This window comes from Pezoporus occidentalis, unplaced genomic scaffold (assembly GCF_034315485.1).
Source record: "Pezoporus occidentalis ecotype Australia unplaced genomic scaffold, CSIRO_AGI_Poc_V1 ctg196, whole genome shotgun sequence".
Taxonomy (NCBI): Eukaryota; Metazoa; Chordata; class Aves; order Psittaciformes; family Psittacidae; genus Pezoporus; species Pezoporus occidentalis.
This window is the reverse complement of record NW_026913811.1, coordinates 871,836-893,674: the sequence shown is the minus strand read 5'-3', so window position 1 is coordinate 893,674 and position 21,839 is coordinate 871,836. Positions and strand designations below refer to the sequence as shown.

The following is a 21,839-nucleotide window of genomic DNA, read 5'->3' as shown; positions in this document are numbered from 1 at the left end:
CAGAATCTTGACTATAGCACAGGGAAATATCTTGGATGTTGTGCTGTTAACTATATTATTTGAATGTTTCTACTATATCTCTTTGATCATAATTTTGTCCCCCTTATCCTCCAGAGTTGTCCACTGCTCATGAGCATGAGCTGGCTTGTGAACGCAGTTGCATACTATTACTGTATTGCTCCTTATGGCATTTTTTCAAGTCTTGCAAAGAACAGGTGATTTTTGAATAATTGGTTGCTTATGTGCAAAAATCTGTCTCTTTTACGTGCCTCAGATCAGGCACCTGAAATCACCAGGTCTTGCCAGAAGTTATGGCAGCAAGGCCTGTTGCCTTTACAAATGCTACCCAAAACCACAGGAGCATCACGAAGTATGCCCATGCCTCCTGAAGTAGCTATAGAGCTCTAACAAACTTCAAGACAAGAGAGGCCTGAACGAAACGTAAAAATTAAAGCCAAGGAAGGACATTTGAAATTAATAAGAGCAGACATGTGATTTAAAGCTACATAATATTCTTAAAGGCCACTGAGTACAAAAGCCTCGAGGAATGCATCCAACACCATCACCAATAACGGGAACAGAGGATTTTTGTAGATATGTTTATAAACATCTTGGGGAATCGCTTAAGTAGCAATCAAATGAGGATGCTCTGTTGCTCATTCCATTATATAGATAGTCTGATTGAAAATCTAAACCCCAGGATGTGTATGCTTTCCCCCCTTCTTCTGCACTTACTGCTGTAAGCTTTTTTCTAGCTAGCTGATTCAAAGTCTCTCCAAAGAGAAGTTTACACAACATTGCTGCCACAAGGATTCTTGCCAAGAAAATAAGCAGGGCAGATGGCTGACTTGTTGATTCACTCACTCAGCAAAAAGCTATGTGGATGATTTTGTTTTCCTCTGAGGTGCAAACTGCCTCTTTCCTCCATGCTTTTTTGGACCTGCATGGACCATATGCCTCATACAAATTGTTGCTGAATTTCTGTTAACCTGCTCCTATCTGGAAAGCAAGGAAAGTTTGCCATTGACGTTAAGAGCTCCAACCATTGTCTCTTCTTCCTCAAAATCAATTCTTATCAGTCTGTGTAGCTGAACCTGGTTTGTATCCTTCTACCTCAATTTCCTACTAATCTCTAACTCATGTCCTGATTCCAATCAGGGAAAAACAAAGGACATAAAAAGTTCAAGGGCTTACTGGAACGTAATTTTTTACTTTTCTTTTTGGCTGAGGAAATCAGGTATTGAATTCAATCAACATTTTTGTGTGTATGTTTCCCTTATGTTGTTCTGGTATTTCATGTGAAAACAAAAAATTAGGTGAGAGAAATGCGAGGTTTTTACAAAAGAAAAATATCTCTAATCCATAGAAATAACCATAAACTCTCTTACGGATAATATCTCCAAATACAGATAAGATCTGGGGTGTAGCCAAAATTTTCTGCCTATAGTGGGATTCATCTCAATTGCCCACAGCAAAATGCCTTATTTGGATTGCAATGCACACTTTTGGAGTTACTCTACTAAAGGGGACAGATCTCTGCTGTTTTACTACCAGGAAGTTGAAACCTATGATAATTACTTAAAAAAGCAGCATTACATGAAATAGCACCACTTGTTGCTGTTCTGTATGGTGGCTCTTTATTGTACTGATTTTGTATAAGTCATTTTGTGTACGTCTGTGTCAACTGTAGAAAAAGACAACAAGAAAGCAATCTGTTTTTTTTTAGAAATTACACCTTTTTACTTTTCATAAATGAGTATATTTAGGATTAAGCTCAATTATTTGAACTTCTTAAAACTGACCCTCAGGCACAAACTCCCCCCACCATGTTTAAAGGAAAATTCTTTCTTCTGGGATTCTGCTGAAGTTCCTGGAATTACTATAGATAAAAATTCAATGTAATGTTTTCTATTATAAATCAAAAATTGTTCAGAGGTAAATTTTTTTGTATCATGATTTTCATTCATTTCAATTTCAGTCATTTTAAAACTCTCCACCTTAACTTCAAGGGCAATTGCTTTCTCTTTCTGTCAAAATTGTATGAAGAGTAAAATATCTGGAGGAATTAAGTGGTGATGTCATTCCGAGAGGGAAAAACACATCAGCTGTGAAACTTTCTGCTTCTCACTCCACCTTGGAAACATTTGGGTACTCCTGAGAAAATAAATACACGTTTGATGGTAGCTTGGACAGAATTAATAGTGCTACACAAAAACGAGAAGGAATGAAACATCAACACACCCTGCACACACTGAAATAATTTCTCAACAAAAACAATACTATGTAATGTACTAATTCCACTTGCTTTAAGTGAGAAAAGAAAATCAGAGTTTTAAATTCAAACTGTGCTCCCTCTAATATAGCTGTCCCATGCAGAAAATGACCTGGCTTCCATATTGATAAACCAGGCTTTCTCATTCTGTACTAACTAGGCCCTATATAACTCTGAATTTTTAAATTACACATATCAAACAACTCAAATGTATGCAAACACATTGCCTTATGGCATCAACTTTTGCAGCTAGGAAAAGGAAAACAGAGCAGGGAAAAAGTGAACTGAAAAGCTACGACCAAGGCCTGGAGTTTGGGAAAGGTAAGTTTGAGTGCTGGCTTCATCCTAAGCTTTCTACTTGGAACTAGGTCTAACAATTTGGTTTTGAAGCTCACTTCCCACACCCCCCACCTTTCCCTGTCCCTAAGGAAACTAAGGGCTAAGAAGACCATCAGCTCACTGCTTGGTCATCAGACCATAATTTAAGCAACTTCTGCATTAAAAAAAAAGAAAAAAAAATAGCCTACCTAGTAATCGTGAGGTTGCAGCTTGACTCGTCACTTAGCAGTCATCTTAGGGCACAGGCTTCCTTATCGCTTCATCCAAATGAAGAATGGCCATGCCTTGCTTATGGCTCAGCAGGAATCAGAGGTCCTAATAGACAGTTTGATATGTGTTCCTAATGTAGGACACCAATACAGTATATCTCTCATGACTACAACAAAATCAGCACAAATGAACTCGTCCTTTTAGTTTATAGCTTCATGTAGACATCTCGAATTGAACATTTGTTCACCCAGTTGTCTAGATGTGTTTGCCAGGCTCAGGTAAAAAGTTGAAGTAGAAAGCCTAATCCTGAAGCTTAGTATCTAGAAGTTTAATACACCCTCACCCTTTGCTTCCCAAACAATGTGTGCAACTACATAGAAGTCAGAGCCAGAATCAGGCACTGATTCTGGGTGTCCTGTCACAGAATCAAAGACTAGTTTAGGCTAGAAGGGACCTCCAGAGATTTTCCCGTCCTATTTTCCACTCAAAGTGAGTCTAACTACATCAGGTGGCCAAAGAACCTGTGCTGTTGAATCCTGAACCAGTGAAATCAGCATTAAATACCTATGCCTTTCCAATGCCTCTTGTCACTATGTCTCTGTCACTAAGCAGTGAGCTGGCTGTCCTAGCCTTCCTTTTGCTGCGAGTGTTGTCATAGAAAGACACTTGTTGTCCTTCACTTTCCTTGCTGATCTCAGCTCCTGATGAGCTTTGTCTTTCCTGACCCCATTCCTAGATTCACGAGCAATGTCTTTGTATCTTCTCCTTAGCTTGTCCCTGTTTCCACATTCTGAGTCCTTCTTCACATGTGAGCTCAGACAGGTCCACATTCTCTGTGTTGACCTATTGCCACAGTTACTCAGCTGCCTGCACATTGAAGCAGATCATTCACTATCATTCTTGTGCTCTGAAGAAGCTGTCCTAGAAGATCAGTTATTTTCTCCTGCATCCTTTTGGTCCCCCAAGGGCAATTTTCCATGAGGCTGTGGAAAGCAGGTCCCTACAGAGGCCGAAACCTATCTTGAGAGAGGTTTTGAACTCCAGGCTTGTCATTCTGCTGTTTGTCTTGCTCACTCCTTTGAGGGTCTTAAACAGCACAGCCTGCAGGTCCCTGCAGCTCAGCTGCTCTCAGCCTCCACATGTCCAATATGTTCTTAATTATTTGTGAGTATCAAGTCCAACAGAGTGTCTTCCCTCATCGGTTTGTCAACTGTATGCATCACGAAATTGCTCTCAATAAGCTCCACAAATCTCCTGGACTACTTGAAACTTTGTCAGCTGTCTTTTCCACATACACCCTGCCTTTCAAGTCAGTGGTCATAAGCACATACAAAACCTAATATTTTCCCATTAACTACAAAATAAACTGAATTTTGTTATCTTCAGAGGCTTAAGTGCATTGATGAACCCTGCTTAATCCTTTCTAGTTACACATAAAGTACCTTGTGGAGTGGGACAATTCTCATCTGTGGTCCCTTTAATTAAGAGATATTTTGGTAGTGCCAAAGTCACCCATGAATTCAGTATTCCTGCCCGTTTATGAATTAAATGTCCAGCCAGAACAATGAGGAAGTCTATGTCTCCTAGAAGAATGGAAATATGATTCAGGCTTTTAGGGCCACATAAAGCTGGGAGAAGTAAGACCCCTATTTTTCTCAGACATTTTTTTCTGAGGACTGTATTACTCTGTGTTTCTCAGGCCAGGCACATCACACCCCCAACACCAACACAGATCGCAGCATCTCCCAGCAGACAGCTCCATCTGAGACTCACTTCCAAAGAGAACCCCAGGCTTCAGTTTTTCAGAAGCAGACTGTAGTCAGCACTGATAACACAGGCATGGGAGGTGACAGCTAAGCATATGTCCCTATAACAAAGGACAAGGCTGATACATTCACATGTGGATGAGCTCCACACACTACTTTTCCCAGCATTTATGAATGATCTCAGCATCTTCTGCTTTTGCCCATGCCTTCCCTTGCATGACTGCATCCATGTCTAACCACCGGACTGTGAGGTCTCACCCTCTGACCTCAAAGATAGTCTTTGTGGAGAAAGAGAAGATGCAACCTAGACTTTGTGACCATGTTCTGCAAGGAGTTAACTGCCACCTCACATCGCTATAATGCCAACACAGCTGTCTTGAGTGCAGCACACTGAATTCGGATTCATTGCAGCTTGCAGGAGAATACCTGCTCCTTAATAGTAGGCTGGATCACCAGTTCCTGCAGTAAGTGTTTTGCCAGACAGAGCAACCATGTAGCAAAGCAGATTGTTTTCCTATAATTAAATGCTGGAATGCAAATGAAGCTCTACTCATTTACCCTGTGGCTTTGCCAAAAGCAGCAAACATAGCAAGACAAAGCTTTAAAATAAAAGCTCTGTGAGCCAACTGCCTGGGATTATTCTTAACAATTTGATTTTAGAAGTTCTCATCCACCTCAGCTAACCTACAGTAGAAATGCCTTGGGAGGGCTGTTCAAATCTGCCCATTTTGCTTCAATCACTGCCCAGTCCCACCTGCCTGCTTTGGAGACCAAGGGCCTGTTGCAGAGCTTGGCTGATGCACAGTGCTCAGGAATGGAAGAGAGTCTCTGTCCTTACTCATGGGAAGAAAGTCGTTCAGGGCAGAATCTCACAGCTGAGCCATGGTGTATCCTGCCAAGACAGTTTAAGCCAGATATCCTTTTGGGTTGCCAAAGTGGACAATATATGTGATGTAAGAAGGGGAGCAGAGTGTCAGGAAAGCTGGGCTCAACCTTTTGCCTTTCTACATGCAGCTTCATAGCCTCAGCCAAAGCACTGAGAAGTGTTTAAGCCTCTCATTTTGGTAGCAATGAGTTTGATGCCAAAGTAACTATAAGGATGGGAGTATTATCCATGTGTATAACCTCTATGGGATGGCATTCACATATAATCATGATTGTGAACTGAGGAAATACCCAAAAGGATCTGTCATAAGTACGTGGTTGAAGAAAGCTGTATAGTATTAGTTGCAGCCTGCTGCCTAAGAAAGCAAGACATATCCTTCAGTGGTAAAAGCCCACAGAATTGTTCAGGGTTTAATAAAATAGCCTTCTACCAAGATGAATCAATTGACTTTGTTGCAGAGATGCTTTATGGACTCTTTATCCAGAGCTATGCAAAATGCTACTTCATATGCCACAAATATTTTCCTGCTTTTCTCTCACCACAGTAGTAAGTCACTTTTCTTTTAACTCTCCCCCATCCACTCCAAACCCTTAGTGTTGGGCTTTAATTATTAGTCCAGGTTTGAGTCTGAAATAAACTTGTCTATCTGAGTACTGCTAGTCATGCAGAACTGGACGCTGTACTTGCCCAAACTGCTAAAAGACTTTGCTGTTGCTCAGAAACAGGGATGATTCAGAATGAAATGAGACAGAATTTGAACCTGTGCTCTAAACAGTGCCTGTCGGTAGCAAACCCAATGGGTATCCAACTTGGCCCAGCTCTTTTCTGTAGACTTTCTATTACTTTGCCTAGTGACGGATTCCCAGCAGAAAACTTTGCAGCACACCTCAGTGGCCAAGAGCTTCATTTCAGCCCCCAAAGGTGATTCCTGCAGCCCTCCAGATCCAGAAGGCCAGACACAAATACTCCCTGCATGCGGGAAATCTTGCATTTGGAAAAAGGGCAACATGCAGGCAGCAGTGACAGGAGGCTGAGGACAAGGGACCCAGCATCTTCCATGTGTTCATCTCACTTGCTCTGTGGGGACTCTCAATCTTAAACCTGAGGTAGGAAGTTTGGGCTTTCAAAGCACCTTCCCTTTCAAGAACTTCAAAGTAACTTTATTAGACAGAAGTATCACAGACAGAAGATGAAAAACATAGCTGTGGGAGAGGGTTCATGATATGGCTGTGGCTCCCCAGTGGTGCATGCCCAGCTCCTTTGAATGAGTCATGACCTTCCACTTCCTGCTCTGATCAGGTCACAAAGTGAATCATCAAAAATGACAAAAGAGGGGAAAAAAGTCATTGCTCATCCATACATTTTGTTGTTGGTTCTCCAGAGGCAGTGGGATAGGTGGTGGGGGGCTGGGAACAAAGACCAGACTCAATTCCAGGTCCTGGAGCTTAAGGTAAAGAATTCTGAGGGATTTCTTTAGAGAAAGCCAGCTGCTCGTGAGATTTACACCCTCAAACCTCAAGGTCACACTGCCTGAACAGGCCTCAGGCAGAATCCTGCCTCAACATGGCTCTGCTGTTGATGGCAGTGCTTATGCTGACAGATCAAATTAGAGAGTCCAAGCCAAGATGAAAATGGCAAGGGAGGAAACAGCAACAGTGGGGGGCTTGAGCACATGCCACTTCAGATCCTTCCCTGCTTCCCATCACTGCTGCTGTACCAGCTAAATGAGCCCTCATAATCAACCAAGCCTTGGGAGAATGGCAGGGGCAGAGCACTCACAGGAGAAAAGAAGAAGGGAAAGGGTTAATGCTTCACAGTGCCTGAAGGCAGTCTGGTTATGCTGTTATCCCAGCACATGACAGGAGTAAAAGAGAAGAGGGAAAACTCTGCCAAACTTTCATCACAGACAAAGGAAAAGCTGGCTCCTCTACCAGGTTTGAAAGAACCCTGATAAATAGAGTTGACAGATGGTCTCCAGTTGTTCCTCACCCACATGAAAATCTCTTTCCCTTTCTTGACTGTCAGTCCCTTCCCATTCCCTGCCTCTTGCAGAGCTGACAAGTTACTGCAGTCTTCACAGAGTTTAGTTTAGTTCTTTTCTTCACAGAGAAGGTTGTCTTTGGCAGACAATAGCACTCACCGGAGCTTTCTGAGGCAAGAGCATCATCTCACCAGCTTCTTTGCCTCTCTTCTCCTTTCACCTCTTGTTTGTTTTCCATTCATATCCAGAGAGCTAACACCCTTGCCAGACCATTTGCATGTTTTGTAATAGGTGTCAATGGCACAAATGTCAGGAAGTGCACGCTGTCTATTATTTATGTAACACATTATTTACCTCCAGGTTATTTACTTTGTATTATGTAGTTATCTCCTCCCTATTTAGACCCTGGCCCAGCAATAAACTCAAGGGAAAATCTAAGTTTAAGAACTGCAGGTGGGCTTTTAAATGGCTGAGGCAGAAGAAGAGACTAAGTCCAGGCATTAGCAGCTCTGGTCTGATCCTTGCCTTGCCACTGGCCCCTTAAAGTGTCTTGGGCAAACCCCTTTCTCCTCAGCCTGGGGTGGAGGAGAAGTGTGTTTGTACAGCTGCATTCAGTGAGGTGCTATGGTCTGCTTTCATCGGCATAACATATTGTTCCACAGTAAGAAGATTTTCTGCCTTTTGGCTTTACGTGGTGAAGCATGCTTCCTCAGGGTACTACTGCAGAAGGTAGTCAATAGCCCTCAGCACCTTTCTAGACTTGAGTCTCCAACAGAAAGGATGGGCAAAGGTAGTATCCAGAAAGAATTCAGAAGTATCCTTACCTTACAGTTACAAAACCAGACTAGTTCACAGTTCAGGCTGAGGATAGTGCTGGAGCCTGTTACAGAAACATGCACAGTTCCCGTGTCATGGACCCTGGTCAAAGCTTGGCAAACAGGGAAAAAAATGAGCAGTCATATGAATGGACAGGTAAATTCCTTTTCAAAGGTGACATTTTCAAGGCCCAGTGTTGAACAGCCCCACCAAATCAGACCTGTAGCTAATCTAGTCACTCAGTGCGTTGCAGGTTGTAAGGAGTTCATGGGTGTTTCAATAGCTCAGTATTTACAGAGTGTTAAAAGCAGAGAATAATAGTTATTCACAGGGACTGTAGAAAGTCTGTATTGTTCCCCTGCTTATAAATCCTGTCTCTAATGTGCTAATGACATCTATTGGTCATATATTGGCCCTTATAAAACCATCTTTAAATGGGACTACAATATGAAGTATGGCTGCACTGAATGGGCAAAAATGCAGTTTTGGCCTTGAGGACATGCTTGACAGAGAGCTTTTTCTTGTTGCCCCTTTAAGTCATCAAATGAAGTAAGTCTTGCCACTCTATGCCATATCACTGAAATCACAGAAGCCCACAGAGAGTTGTTTACAGAATAACTCATCAAGGATCATTCACTGAAGAAAACTATAAACAAATTGATATAATTGCATGTCTGGGAAATACAAATTTGGAAATGAATTCTAATTTTGAATTTGAAAGTGAAGATACGCAGAATGAAAGAACATCAAGTTCGCCAAATCAGTTTGAAAACTAAATAAGTGACTGTCAGTTATTGATGGTCATTGCAGGAGATAATTAACAAATTGGGGGGGTTAACACACAACCTTGTAATACAGGTCCAGTAAAGCAAAGGTCTTTAATCATTATCATCATAAGATTAATTTACAGTGTAATTTTCAGTTCTCCTTGATTATCTTCCACTTCTACTTACCTTCATGTGGGTCTACAGTTACTGATGCCTGAATTTAGACAGTCCTTTTTATAGAAAGAGCCCCATCTTTCACACTGCCACACAGGGAAGTAAATCTTCACTAGTATACATAAACTTGGCCCACTCTTCAGAGCAGAGAAAACCTCAAGGTGTGAAATGAGGAACTGTCATGAACTACAAAACAGTGAATGGGTTTAAGATCACCCATCTTGCTCCAATATCTATATGTCTTTGTGAGAGCATTCAATACAGTTTGATCTCCCAAATCACACATATGCCGTTTTTCAGTAATGTAGACCAGTGGGATTTCTGTTCAGAATGAGATCTAAATTCAGTTCTCAGTTTCTTTAATTATTTTTGAACACTGACTTTGCAATAGAGTACCACCCTGATAATAATGATTTATGCACAATTCCACCATCTCAAAACACTTCATAGATTTAGCAACTGATATACAAGCCATAAGCAAGGATCACATTGCATCATCCACCAGGACAGGGCAAGCATCTCTATGATGATCAAGAGCAACTGTTGAAACAATGCACACTAATATTACTCAACAACTCAGAAAAGGAAGTGAAAATTAGATGATTGCATCTAATGGAAACTGCAAGAGGAATTTTGAACAACAGAATTAAATTACCCAAGTTGGAACTTAACCGGAAGCTAAACTGAACGTGCTACCTGCTACAAAGGAAAAGCCAAAATCTTTGGCCTGAATTAGAGTTAAAAAATCAGAGAATAGTTAGTGCTGGAAAGGACCTTAAGATCATCTAGTTCCAACCCCCCTGCCATGGACAGGGACACCTCACACTAAACCATGTCACTCAAGGCCTCATCCAACCTGGTCTTGAACACTGCCAGGGATGGAGCATTCACAACTTCCCTGGGCAACCCATTCCAATGCCTCACCACCCTCATTGCAAAGAATTTCTTCCTTATATCCAATCTAAACTTCCTCTGTTCAAGTTTTAACCCATTACCCCTTGTCCTGTCGCTACAATCCCTAATGAAGAGTCCCTCTCCAGCATCCCTATAGGCCCCCTTCAGATACTGGAAGGCTGCTATGAGGTCTTCACGCAGCCTTCTCTTCTCCAGGCTGAACAGCCCCAACTTTCTCAGCCTGTCTTCATACGGGAGGTGCTCCAGTCCCCTGATCATCCTCGTGGCCCTTCTCTGGACTTGTTCCAACAGTTCCATGTCCTTCTTATGTTGAGGACACCAGAACTGCACACAATACACCAGGTCAGATCTTAAAAGAGCAGAGTAAAGGGGCAGCAGCACCTCCTTGGACCTGCTGGTCACACTCCTTTTGATGCAGCGCAGGCTATGGTTGGCTTTCTGGCTGCGAGCACACACTGGAGATGGCTCATGCTCAATTTCTCATCAACCAACACCCCCAAGTCCTTCTCCGCAGGGCTGCTCTCAATCTCTTCTCTGCCCAACCTGTAGCTGTGCCTGGGATTGCTCTGACCCAGATGTAGGACCCTGCACTTGGTATGGTTAAACTTCATAAGGTTGGCATCAGCCCACCTCACAAGTGTGTCAAGGTCCCTCTGGTGTCATTGGCAAACTTGCTGAGGGTGCACTCAATCCCACTGTCCCTGTCACCAACAAAGACGTTGAACATCAAAGATGTCGACAGGCCCCAACACCAATCCCAGTCTTAAATAAGAAATATCAAGGATACCCTTGAAAATTTATTAGGAACTATTATTTTGTTTGCATTATAATTTAATTCTCTTTCTTTCCCTTCCTTCCTTCCTTCCTTCCTTCCTTCCTTCCTTCCTTCCTTCCTTCCTTCCTTCCTTCCTTCCTTCCTTCCTTCCTTCCTTCCTTCCTTCCTTCCTTCCTTCCTTCCTTCCTTCCTTCCTTCCTTCCTTCCTTCCTTCCTTCCTTCCTTCCTTCCTTCCTTCCTTCCTTCCTTCCTTCCTTCCTTCCTTCCTTCCTTCCTTCCTTCCTTCCTTCCTTCCTTCCTTTCCTTCCTTCCTTCCTTCCTTCCCTTCCTTCCTTCTTTTTTCCCTCCCTTCCTTCCTTCCTTCCTTCCTTCCTTCCTTCCTTCCTTCTTTCCTTCCTCTCTCTTTCTCTCTTTCTTTCTTCCTTCTCTCTTCCTTCTCTTTCCGTCTTTCTCTCTTTTCCTGGAGTTATGGTTGGATTTGATACCTTAAAGGTCTTCCATCCTAGTTGATTCTGTGATTCCTTCTTCATTCTTTTTTATTTTCTTTTCTCTGTTGCCAAGAACAAAAAAAAAGTACGCTGCAGTGTATGTCCAAGCCTGCAGACTGGCTCCATCCTTATCTTTGAATGGCAAAGGCCATTCCTTGGAGTTGCCACCTTTTACTGTCCTGGGTGGCAGTCCTGATGCTCCATCAGTATTAGTCTTTGGGAACTGGAGAGACCTGATCCATACCCTGAATCTTGTACGGCCCCCCAGGAAGAATGGTATTATTCACAGAGCAGGAAATGTTCAGCGTCTTCTGAAATGTAAGAGTCAGATCACATGCTAAAGACTTTTTTTTTCTCAATAAGCTAGTACATCTGACAAGGACAACCCTAACCAAGACCTACATAAAACTGTGCATTTATCACACTGGCTGCATCTCCTGAGCAGTCACTGAAGAAAAATAGATGCTCCAGCATGTAGTGAAAATTCATCTGCCCTAAATACTGTGGCCATTGCTCTGTCTCATACCAGCCCTCGAGACTCAAGGGAACACAGAGGTGCCAAGGGTTTCTGCTCCTTATAACTCTCAATGGACTGTCTTTCTCCTCAACTTCAAATGGAGCCTCTACTAAAAGGATTTAAGCCCACACTTCCCCACAGACATATACGGGGTAGATCTGACAAGACAAAAATATCTGAGGAGTCAGAAAAACTGGGCTGTGATACCAATGCCTTGCTGGTGATGGGTGAAGCTGAGAAGGTTGCGTAGCTGATGAATGACAGAGATGAACAAATCTTGCCTGTTGCTGTACCAGGAAATGGAGCGTTTATTAAAGAAATCACCTAGTGATGTGTCTCTGCTATAGTTGAACCTAACTGTTCTCCATGGCTGAATATCTAAGCCTGCTCTGGTTGTTCCTGTGACACCAGCACTCACCCAGAACTTCAGTGCCAAAATTGCAAGTATGCGGTTTTTTGTAAATACTGCTTGTGCCAGTCCTACACTTCCAGAAATGGAAGGCAGCTTCTCCAGACTGGGAAAGTGCAGTTCACAGTGTGGAGAAGGAGAGAGAAATGTGCGTACATGAGACCATTCAATTAATTTCATTCCAGAAAGTCCTGAGATGACATGGTTAATCTATCCAGCTGCAAAGCAAACAGGGTCAATGCAACTTGTCACAACGGGACAGCTAAGCCATGGCAGTAACGGCTAGGAAAGATGACACTTCTGTGCTCAGAGACAGTTATAAGGGCTGAGGACTCAGAATTCACAGGGGACTAATAGGTTAATTCATGGGGCTGCTTCCTCAACAGAAGTTGGAAAGGATACACATTGTTCCTTGTGCTCACTGATCAAGACTACACAGCTCAACACTGGGGGAGAGTCAAGGCATGTGCATACACATGTAGTACATACATATTAAAGAAGCCTTTCTCTTTAAAAACTTGTGGAGGAATCTCTCTGGAGTTTTTAATAACAATTACTCATAAAATCTTTATTAAAATACTATGGCCAAGGACGTTTCCTTATAGCACCATGAGTATCCTCCCATAATAGCTTAGCAGCGTTTGCTTATACTTTGCTGTAACTGACTAGTGACCGCTCCTTTCCATTATTACGAGCTGCTGTAGCAGCTGCCTTGTCCTGCAGTTACCAGTTGTGTCTGGCTGGATGCAGCCACTTGCAGATCTGGCTGCTAAAGGCAGCCAGCAAATGAGAAAACGCAAATGGCTTGATTGCATGAAGGCTGTATCTTGCTCCTGGAGAAAAGGGTTAGGTCTGTCCTGTGCACTGTCTAGCTGTGGTGAGTCAGTTATCTACTAACAGTAGCAGGTTGTGCAACAGGCACAGCTGTGCCGGCAGATGGGCCTCTCAGAAACCAAGTCACAAGTTTCATTTCCATTGCTCAAAGTGAAGAGTCTTTTTTATTTATCAATTATTTTCTCTTTCCTCCTCTGCCCTGGGGATATCCTTCTGAATGGCAGAATCTGCTGGGGGTTTATCTGCTGTTTCCCCAGGGGCCAGACCAGCTGCCCAGCTGAAGGGTGAAGGGGAGACAGCCTACTTTCATGCCCTACCATCTCATTTCTTAATGGGGACACAGGAGGACCAAGAACAACAGGGAATTGCTTAACTTCCCTACCCTGCAAGCTGCTCTGCTCCAGCCCTCTTGCCCCTTTCTACCACAACCAAAGTGTACTTTCAACAAGCAAATGCCAGAGTGAGACTTGAGAACAGAGAGCTTCCTTCTCCCCGCTCCCTCCCTGCTTCCCCAGTCTTCCCTGCAGCACCATGGTAGCACTCAGGACATGCTGCATCCCTCCGCCACAGGGACTCGCTCAGGGCTGCAGCTACCCTGCTGCAGACAGATGCCTGCTGAGAAACAGACAGTCAGGTGGTGCAGGCACCCATGCTGGACAGGGAGGATGGGCAAGTATCATCTCTGTGAGAGGAGACACTTACAGCCAAGGTGGTACATATTAATATGTATCTGATACTTGAGGGCTTGAAGCAGCACTAACGATTTGGCTGGGATCATCGTGCTGGACATTTGGTTGGGGCCAAGACAGCTATAGCACGAGTTGTGTTAGGGTTGAAGCCATCACCACCAACTACCTCACCTTCAAGCACCTGCTGCTCTTTGGAGGAGCCACTGCAATGGTTTTCTCTGCCTCGGAGAAAACAGCACTCTGCTCCTTAAATGCCCCCTGCAGCCACGAGGGGTTTGCTCCTCAGCAGTGTTTACAGACGCTGTCCTCTGGACATTGACCAGGTCCTTCTTTCTTTGGCATTGTGAAATCTGCTTCTTGCCGCAGGGGATAGTCAGAGCTGGAAGTGGAGCTCCAGTGTGGAGCTGCCAGCTCTTAGAGCTTTTTATCACAAGCTTCATAATATCTGATGTTTTGTTTAAAGCCCCAGTTCCTGTCAGCTAGCAGTTACAAAACAATATCAAAGGGGGTTTTCTGTTGTTGTTGTTTTTTTTCAATATGAAATAATTCTCTTTCTCTCGGAGTTGCAGAGAAAAGCCTGAAAACATGGCCCAGGGCTCTAGAGCCAGACAAGCAAATAAAACTTCATATTTATATTGTATTCCCATGTCATTTGTAAGACAGGCTTGCCAGCATTTCAAGACTGGCAACACCACAGTGTTTTCATCTGTGGCTGGAAGCACAAAGGCCAGCTCTCCAAGATTATAGCCCTGGTGGTTTCTCAAGGTCATATTCCGCATGACCCAAACATACTTATTAAATTGCCCTGCTTAGAAAAAGGCTTTTTTTTTTTTTTTTTTTTAATCCAAATGTATGTTTGAAGAAGCCCATGGTTCTGAGCATGTCACTGTCCCTGGGTCAGTGGTGACCCAGAAAAGCTCCATGTTGGCAGTGGTCCACACACGAAGCTTGTTCTCAGTTTCACAGACGGACCTGTCAGTTTATAGATGTGGATCCTAACCATGCTCTGGTTCCCACCATGCCAGCCCCACACTCTGATTTTGGCCCACAAATCTGGCTTAAGCCCTTATAGGTATAGTGGGCCATGCCTTCATATGCTGCTGTGTTGCAGCAGCTGTTGTAAGAAGTCCTGCTTCCAAAGCAGCATTGCAAGCTGGAAGTACAGCAGAGAAGTAAGAGGTCATGTGGTAACACCTTGTTTGTGCTACTGTCCCTAGCACAGAGAGTCCTATTTATCCTGGTTATCATCACAAAAGCAGTGGTTGCCAAAATTTAAGGGTACATGTATGTAAGGGAAGTGAGCAGGTCTGCACTCCAGCCTTGAGGACGACAGTCACCATTTAATCACGTATAAGTTACTGACTTCTCTTCAAATCCAAGCTGCCTGCAGGTTATGGTCCCTGGCATGGGTCAAACCCTTCATCAAGCACAGAAATGGTCCAAAGCTCATCAGCTTAGGGCAGGGACAGTCACAGCAGCTTCATAGCATGTGTAACTGAGCTTTTGTGTGTGAGCATGAGGCCTGCCATTCTTCTGTTTGCTTTCATAAACATAGCCTAGAAAATCACAACACTGCTGTGATTAGGACATGCCACTTCCTCTACCCAGAGGCACTTAAGGGCACTTTGCGTTCGGCTGATTTGCGCGGAGTTGGTACACTTTAAGGTGTGGTCTACTTGAGATCCCATGGTAAGGGATCTATTGGAAAGCTCTTCATTCACATCCCTTGCTCAGGTTTCTTTCAAGAGAAACCCAGAAGGAAACCAGGGCGCACACCAGGGGATACAGCATGAAGTGTGTGGGCCTTGCCACAGGGCACTCAATCCAGAGAGTGTAAGACAGCAAGCATTCCTGAAGAAATTAAGAGAGGTAGTTAATAACGCATTTGCCATGTCTGTTGCAGGTTGTAGAAGAATGTGTGGTTTGAACTGTAGCAAGGAAGATGCATTGAAGGATCTTTCTCATGGTAAGAGTACTCACATAGTGGAACAGATCATCAGGGAGTTTCCATCAGTGGAGGGCATTAAGAACAGGTCAGACAAACATCTGCAGGAGTGGCGTAAGGCTGATCCTGCCTTGCATCTTTTGGCAGCTGTGGATCCTTTCCAGCCATGCTTTCCCTTTTCTGACCACTTGTCCAGGTAAATTGTCACAGCCCTCCATAACAGGTACAAATCTAGTGAGGACAGTGTTCAAAATAGAGCCAGAGCAAGACTGTTCTGCATCTGTAGAAAGGACCTTTGCCTCACACTGAACAAATCACCAAAATGAAGGATCTGTCCTCCTGTGTTTAGCTCTGACACTTGCTCATCAGTGTCAGCCAGTCTCCCCACACCTTCTTTCCTCAATCTGGCTGTCAGGATAGAGGCACAATCCAGTCATTCAGGAGGGCTAAGCTGTTTGGTTGTGCAAGACCTACTTTCATGTTAAGGGTTAAAATACAATGATCCTCTCCAGGACTTATGGACATCAGGATACCTAGACACCTTGTTCCACACTGATGCTTAGAAAATGGCATTATAGTGCCCAGCCCTCACGGTCCCCATCCAGTTGCTTCATAAGTTAAATTGCAGCAAGGTATCTCTTCAAAAGCATAAGCAAGGCTGGCTCCCTCAGATTTGCCAGGAATTCACATCCGTCAGAACATGAACCACAATGCCCTTACACCTTTGGCAGGCCCAGATCTTCTACAGACATGAGAAGCCAGCTTGGAGGAATATTATCCATGAAAACAAAATTCTGCCTTCCCAGAGTCAAAACAGGACTTTGTAATGTTGCATCCCACAAGTATTCAACAATCAATTTTATTTCTAAAGCTCTTGATTTTGTATGTTCCTAACAAGTTGCCGTCTAGGTGGGAGGTCTGAGAGTCACACTGCATTCAAAAGAGTAGAGAAAAGAGCACATTACTGACCATGTTCCAGTCATGGTTTTAATAAATCAGCAGGTACACTGGAAAGAACTCCTCCAGAGTTATCTGCCAAAAAACTTTAGCAATTGCAAAACATTAAATGCCCTTTATATATATAGATATACATATATAAAAAAATCAGCCTCCCAAACTGTAAACTATAAAGAGAAATAAGAGTCTGAGCTGTTAAATAAATGAGAGCTTTGGACAAAAATAAACAATGACTGGCATTTAGGGAACTTAATCTGCATCAGAAAAAAACCTCCTCCTCATTCTTTCTGGTTTCTAATTTTTTCCATATTTTTGTCGTTAGACTTTATTAAAGTACTACTGTTCCAGAGCTGGGTGATGAAAGGCTGAGATACGATTCAGCCCCCTACGTTACATAAACAAACCCGGGTCGTTATGACATCCACTGTGATTTTTTTCCTTCATTGAGCTCTTCACCATACCTCACTATTGGTTGCACTGTGGAAACTCTTTCAGGTGATCAAATGCAGTTTCAGTCCAGCCCTTCAGCTGCTAATGTGGTATAACTGGCTTACAGCCAAATGTCTGCTTCTAAAACAGCCCTCGGTTCAGTCTTCTCGTAAGCAGCCCATGTTGAAATTGCAATACAGCAGCCATTTAAAATAGGATTTAAAAAAAAAAAAACAACAGGAAGTGTCAGTTTAAAGTTAGCTCTGATACGTTAATCAGCATTGAAGACAATGATGTCTGTGTGACCGGAAGGGCTGATTTATGATTAGTTCAGATTTATCTGAGATAAAACAAAAGGGCAGTTTGCTGGTTTAAAGAGTTTCTTTTCCTTTTCTTCTGGCAAAATCAAGACATTGTTTAGAAAGCCAAAGGCAATGCCATTCAAAAGTCTGAGGTCATTTCCAAAGATAAATTTAGTATGAGGTATGACAAAATAAGAACCAAAAAATTAGTTTATTCAATCATGGAAAACTTCTCTGGCATTCAGAGGTGAACCAAAGCCAACAAAAATCAACATGAGGACAGCCACTTAACTGAGAGAGGGTTGTAGTGGGCATCATCATGGTGTTGCAGTCAGTGGTTTAAGGGCAGATAGGTTCCCTGGGCCCTTCAAACACAGACATTTGAGCGTCAACCTTCACATCTGAGACTACATAAGGCAGTCCCTGTAAAGGGAGAAATGTGGTACAAAATATGCCTCCAAAGCCATTGGGATGTTTTATGTAACTATAGGAGGAACATTTCCACCCTGGTGGCTTCCTGAAGGAATAACCATGCCAACCTGGCACAATAAGCCATACAGAGAAGGATGAGGAGAGTGGGACATATGGTCTATTTCTGACCATCTTTTTAGAGAAAATCAGATCAGCAATACGTCATCTGAAGGACAAATATGGTGAAAGGTGTAGCTCCCTGTGGAAGTAGCAGCCTGAGCCTCACCATGTCTGTGCCTTTGCTATAAGGTGATGATATGGTGCAAGAAATTATCTACATCTCTGAGTTTAATTATTACATTTATTGCAGTAATAAAAGAGGCCACAGTTAAAATAAGCAAAAACCTCAACTAATGTAACAGCAGTATAAAAACAGTCATCTGGTTGCATGAAAGTTATGTATATATAAACACATGAAGGGATTTATGTTTCATTTTAATTGGGTGGTCTGCTTACAGTATGCATGGTTGTTGGCAATCTATAACAGCATCAAAAGATGTTTCATTTTCTGCCACTATTGGTTTGGAGACATTGTAGAAACAGAATTCTGTAGCCCTTTCGCAATTATTTTACTTCCACGCTCTTGAACAATTCTCAGAGTGGCAAACAAAACAAAGTAAGAAAGGTCTTGCTAACTGGAAAATTTTGCTGTCTGTGAAAATCTGGGTAGATCTTTCAAAGGCTCTCAGTGTCAGCGTAGCTCGCCTTCTATAGGGTTGTGAGAGACCAGCAAAATGCAGATATGTCCTACCTTATTGGAGACTGTTGCCCTACAGCTTGCAGAAAGGGATGCAGCTCTCAGATTGCCTTAGACTGTGGGTGGGCCACACTGCCCTCTGGAAGTGTCAAAATCTCTCTGTGGATGACAAATGGAGCAGAGCCCAGCACTGAGCTGTTCTTTGAAATATCTGACTTTGAGCTAGTTCAACTTGGAACAGCTATTGCACAGTTCCTTTTCCAGGGTCAGCTCACAGTGTGTATTGACTTTCAGGCAGCAGGCTTTTGACTTCTAAATAAGATTTCACCAACCCTACTGAGGGCTCAATCCATCTCCTGTTGGCAGCAAAGGATCTCTATGACTTGCTGGCAGTTGCCCCAAAAACTGGGAGAACCACAGAGGATGCAGCAGGAACTACACAGTAAGAACTTCCTGTGACCATCCTGTGACATTGACTTTAGATTAAGCATAAAGCCGGTCACAGGTGGAGACAAAAAAGTCAGCTTTCACCCTTACCTTGTAAATATCCAAGCTCCACTATCAGCCTCTGCAAGAAGCACAGCTCTCCTGCCCAGTTTGTCCCATGTTGGTACCTCCTCATGACAACATTTGGAATTCTTACCAACTTCAGTTGAATGGAGGAGCAGATAAGCTGTTTGTTTGAAGCATATGGAGGGACTGCTTGCTGACACATTGAAGTTGAATGCAGAAAACTGACCAGAAGGCGGACAAACAAAACTTCACTGAAGCACTGGTGTCCAGCAGGCAGACTTACCTCAGACAACAGTGAGGAATAAGGCAGTATATTCTAACTTGTCTTTTGAGCCTACTTTTCTCCACAGTGATGCAGAATACCCAGACAGCAGTATCTGAAAGGCAATTCCCTCTCATGAAAACACTGAGAAAAAATGGGCAGGGTGGTAGCCCAGGGCAGGGAAACGCAGTTTGACCTGGGAAGACCTGCATAAATCACCTAGGCTCCACCTCTACCCACATATGTAGGTTCCTCAATAGTGGTTGCAGTTCAGTTTCTGCTCCTCCACTCCTGTTTGTAGCCTTGTTTTTTTTTTCACCAGGGACTCAGTAAGAAAGTGATTTTACAGACTTGTATCTCAGTCTGGTCTCCAGTGGTGCAACTGCAGTCTCAGCTACTCCTGGAATGCCAGACATCCTTCTGGGAGATGGAATACATGTGGAACTGTAAGGACAAAGAAGGACTTCCCACACCATCTCGTGTTAAGCTGGACTAAACTGCTTGATGCTCTGACCTTGCCTCTGTGTCAATGCTGTCTATGGTCTGCCTGCTCAGGGTTTTGCACCTCCCTCCCTCCACCTGCCTATACACAGAGCCATGTACTGTGGGCAGAAACCTCATCAAGGGAACCTCTCCCACAAGAATGGATAACAACAGAGACACGGGACATCTGTTTTGCTTTTGCAAGCAGTTGGAAATGTCTGCAGTGTTCCAGCCGAAGGAGAGGAGAGACAGCTCAGAGGACAATGCGGGCTGGCTTTGTGGTTAGAGCACTGTCTGGAGCAGTTAGGAGACCCATATTCTAATTCCTGCTACAACACCGATTCGCTGTGCAATTGCGGGTGAAGTCACTTAGCTGGTCTGGCCTTTGTTATTCCAGTTGTAATAATATTTACATCACAGGGGAGTTAGGAGGCTTATTCAATTAATGCGCGTGGAGCGTTTCGATATCCTCTGACAGCCGGGGCTTGAGGCAGGCTCTCGGGACAGGCTGCCCGCAGCTCCCCTCCCTTCCCTCCTGCCTCCTGCATGCAGCTGCACCTCCACTCCAACGGAGCACGGCCAGGGGATGGCCACCAGCCCCTTGAGAACCCCGCCTCTCTCGGGATGCTCCTCACCCCCAGAACGGCATGCCTCTGACCAGTGGTGCCTCCCAGAACCTGCTGCCGGGGGGGGGTTGCTGCCCACCGTCCCCTCCCGACTCTGCTTCAAGAAGTGTGTGCGTGTTTTCCCAGGGTAGTGCTTGCCACTCACATTTGGTTTTTTAGGGAGTTGCTAGAAAACTCTCCTGCCTTCTTTTTTTTTTTAAATAACTATATCATGTCTGGTATTGTATTTCTGTTTTCCCCTGAGGAAAGAAGCCGAAAGAAGCCAACAGAAGTAGGAACAACAAATAATGTGTGGGAGAGTGTGGGGGTTTTTTTTCTCTTTTTCTTTTTTCTTTTTTCTTCTCTTTTCTTCTTTTTTCTTTTCTTTTCTTCTTTTCTTTTCTTTTCTTTTCTTTTCTTTTCTTTTCTTTTCTTTTCTTTTCTTTTCTTTTCTTTTCTTTTCTTTTCTTTTCTTTTCTTTTCTTTTCTTTTCTTTTCTTTTCTTTTCTTTTCTTTTCTTTTCTTTCCTTTCCTTTCCTTTCCTTTCCTTTCTTTCTTTTCTTTTTTTCTTCTTTTCTTTGCTTTTCTTTGCTTTTCATTTTTTCTTTTATTTTCTCTTTTCCTTTTTGTTTCCTTTTCTTTCCCTTTTCCTTTTCCCCCCCCTCTTCCCTTCCCTCTTTCCTTCTCCCTTCCCTTCCTTCACTCTTCCCTTCCTTCCCTCTTCCCTTCCCTTCCTTTCTTTTTCTCTTCCCTCTTCCATCTTCCCCCTTCCCTACCCTTCCCTTCCCCTGCTCTCCCCTCCCCTCCCTTCCCTTCTTCACCTCAGTTCAAAAACTCTTTCTGGCTCCATCATTATTGAGACTAAAATTCTCTCCTCTGATCTTTTTTTCTATTACAGGTGTATTGACTTAATTTGGTGTAATGAGCTTGTTTGCATTGAACTCCTCAATATTTTTGTATTTACATCCTAAAAGCTCTGCTTTGTTCTGTCATGCTTTCTCTTTCACATGATTTTTTTTTTCTTTTCTTTTTTCTTTTTCTTTTCTTTTTTCTTTTTCTTTTCCTTCTTTTTTTTTCTTTGCTTTTCATTCTTTCTTCTTTTTCTATTTCTTTACTTCTTCTCTTTTCTATTTCTCCCCTTTTTCTTTGTTTTTCTTTTTCTCTTTTGCTCCTTCCTTCCTTCCTTCCTTCCTCCCTCCCTCCCTCCCTCCCTCCCTCCCTCCCTCCCTCCCTCCTTTCTTTGTCTTTTTCTTTCTGTTTTTGTTCCCTTTAGTTCTTCTGAAATAAAATAAAATAAAAGCCTACCAGAGAATTAAGCAAATCATCTGTAGCAATTA

General features: G+C 43.2%; 1 long non-coding RNA gene across 1 annotated transcript; it reads right to left on the bottom strand.

Moving 5' to 3' along the window:
- Positions 1 to 1,947: 1,947 nt before the first annotated feature.
- Positions 1,948 to 6,238, bottom strand: LOC134162970 (uncharacterized). The gene is made up of 3 exons (XR_009964512.1): positions 5,342 to 6,238; positions 2,800 to 4,404; positions 1,948 to 2,154 (listed from the first exon to the last, which is right to left on the bottom strand). It is a non-coding gene; the product is annotated as an uncharacterized LOC134162970 (long non-coding RNA).
- Between the last annotated feature and the right edge of the window lie 15,601 nt (positions 6,239 to 21,839).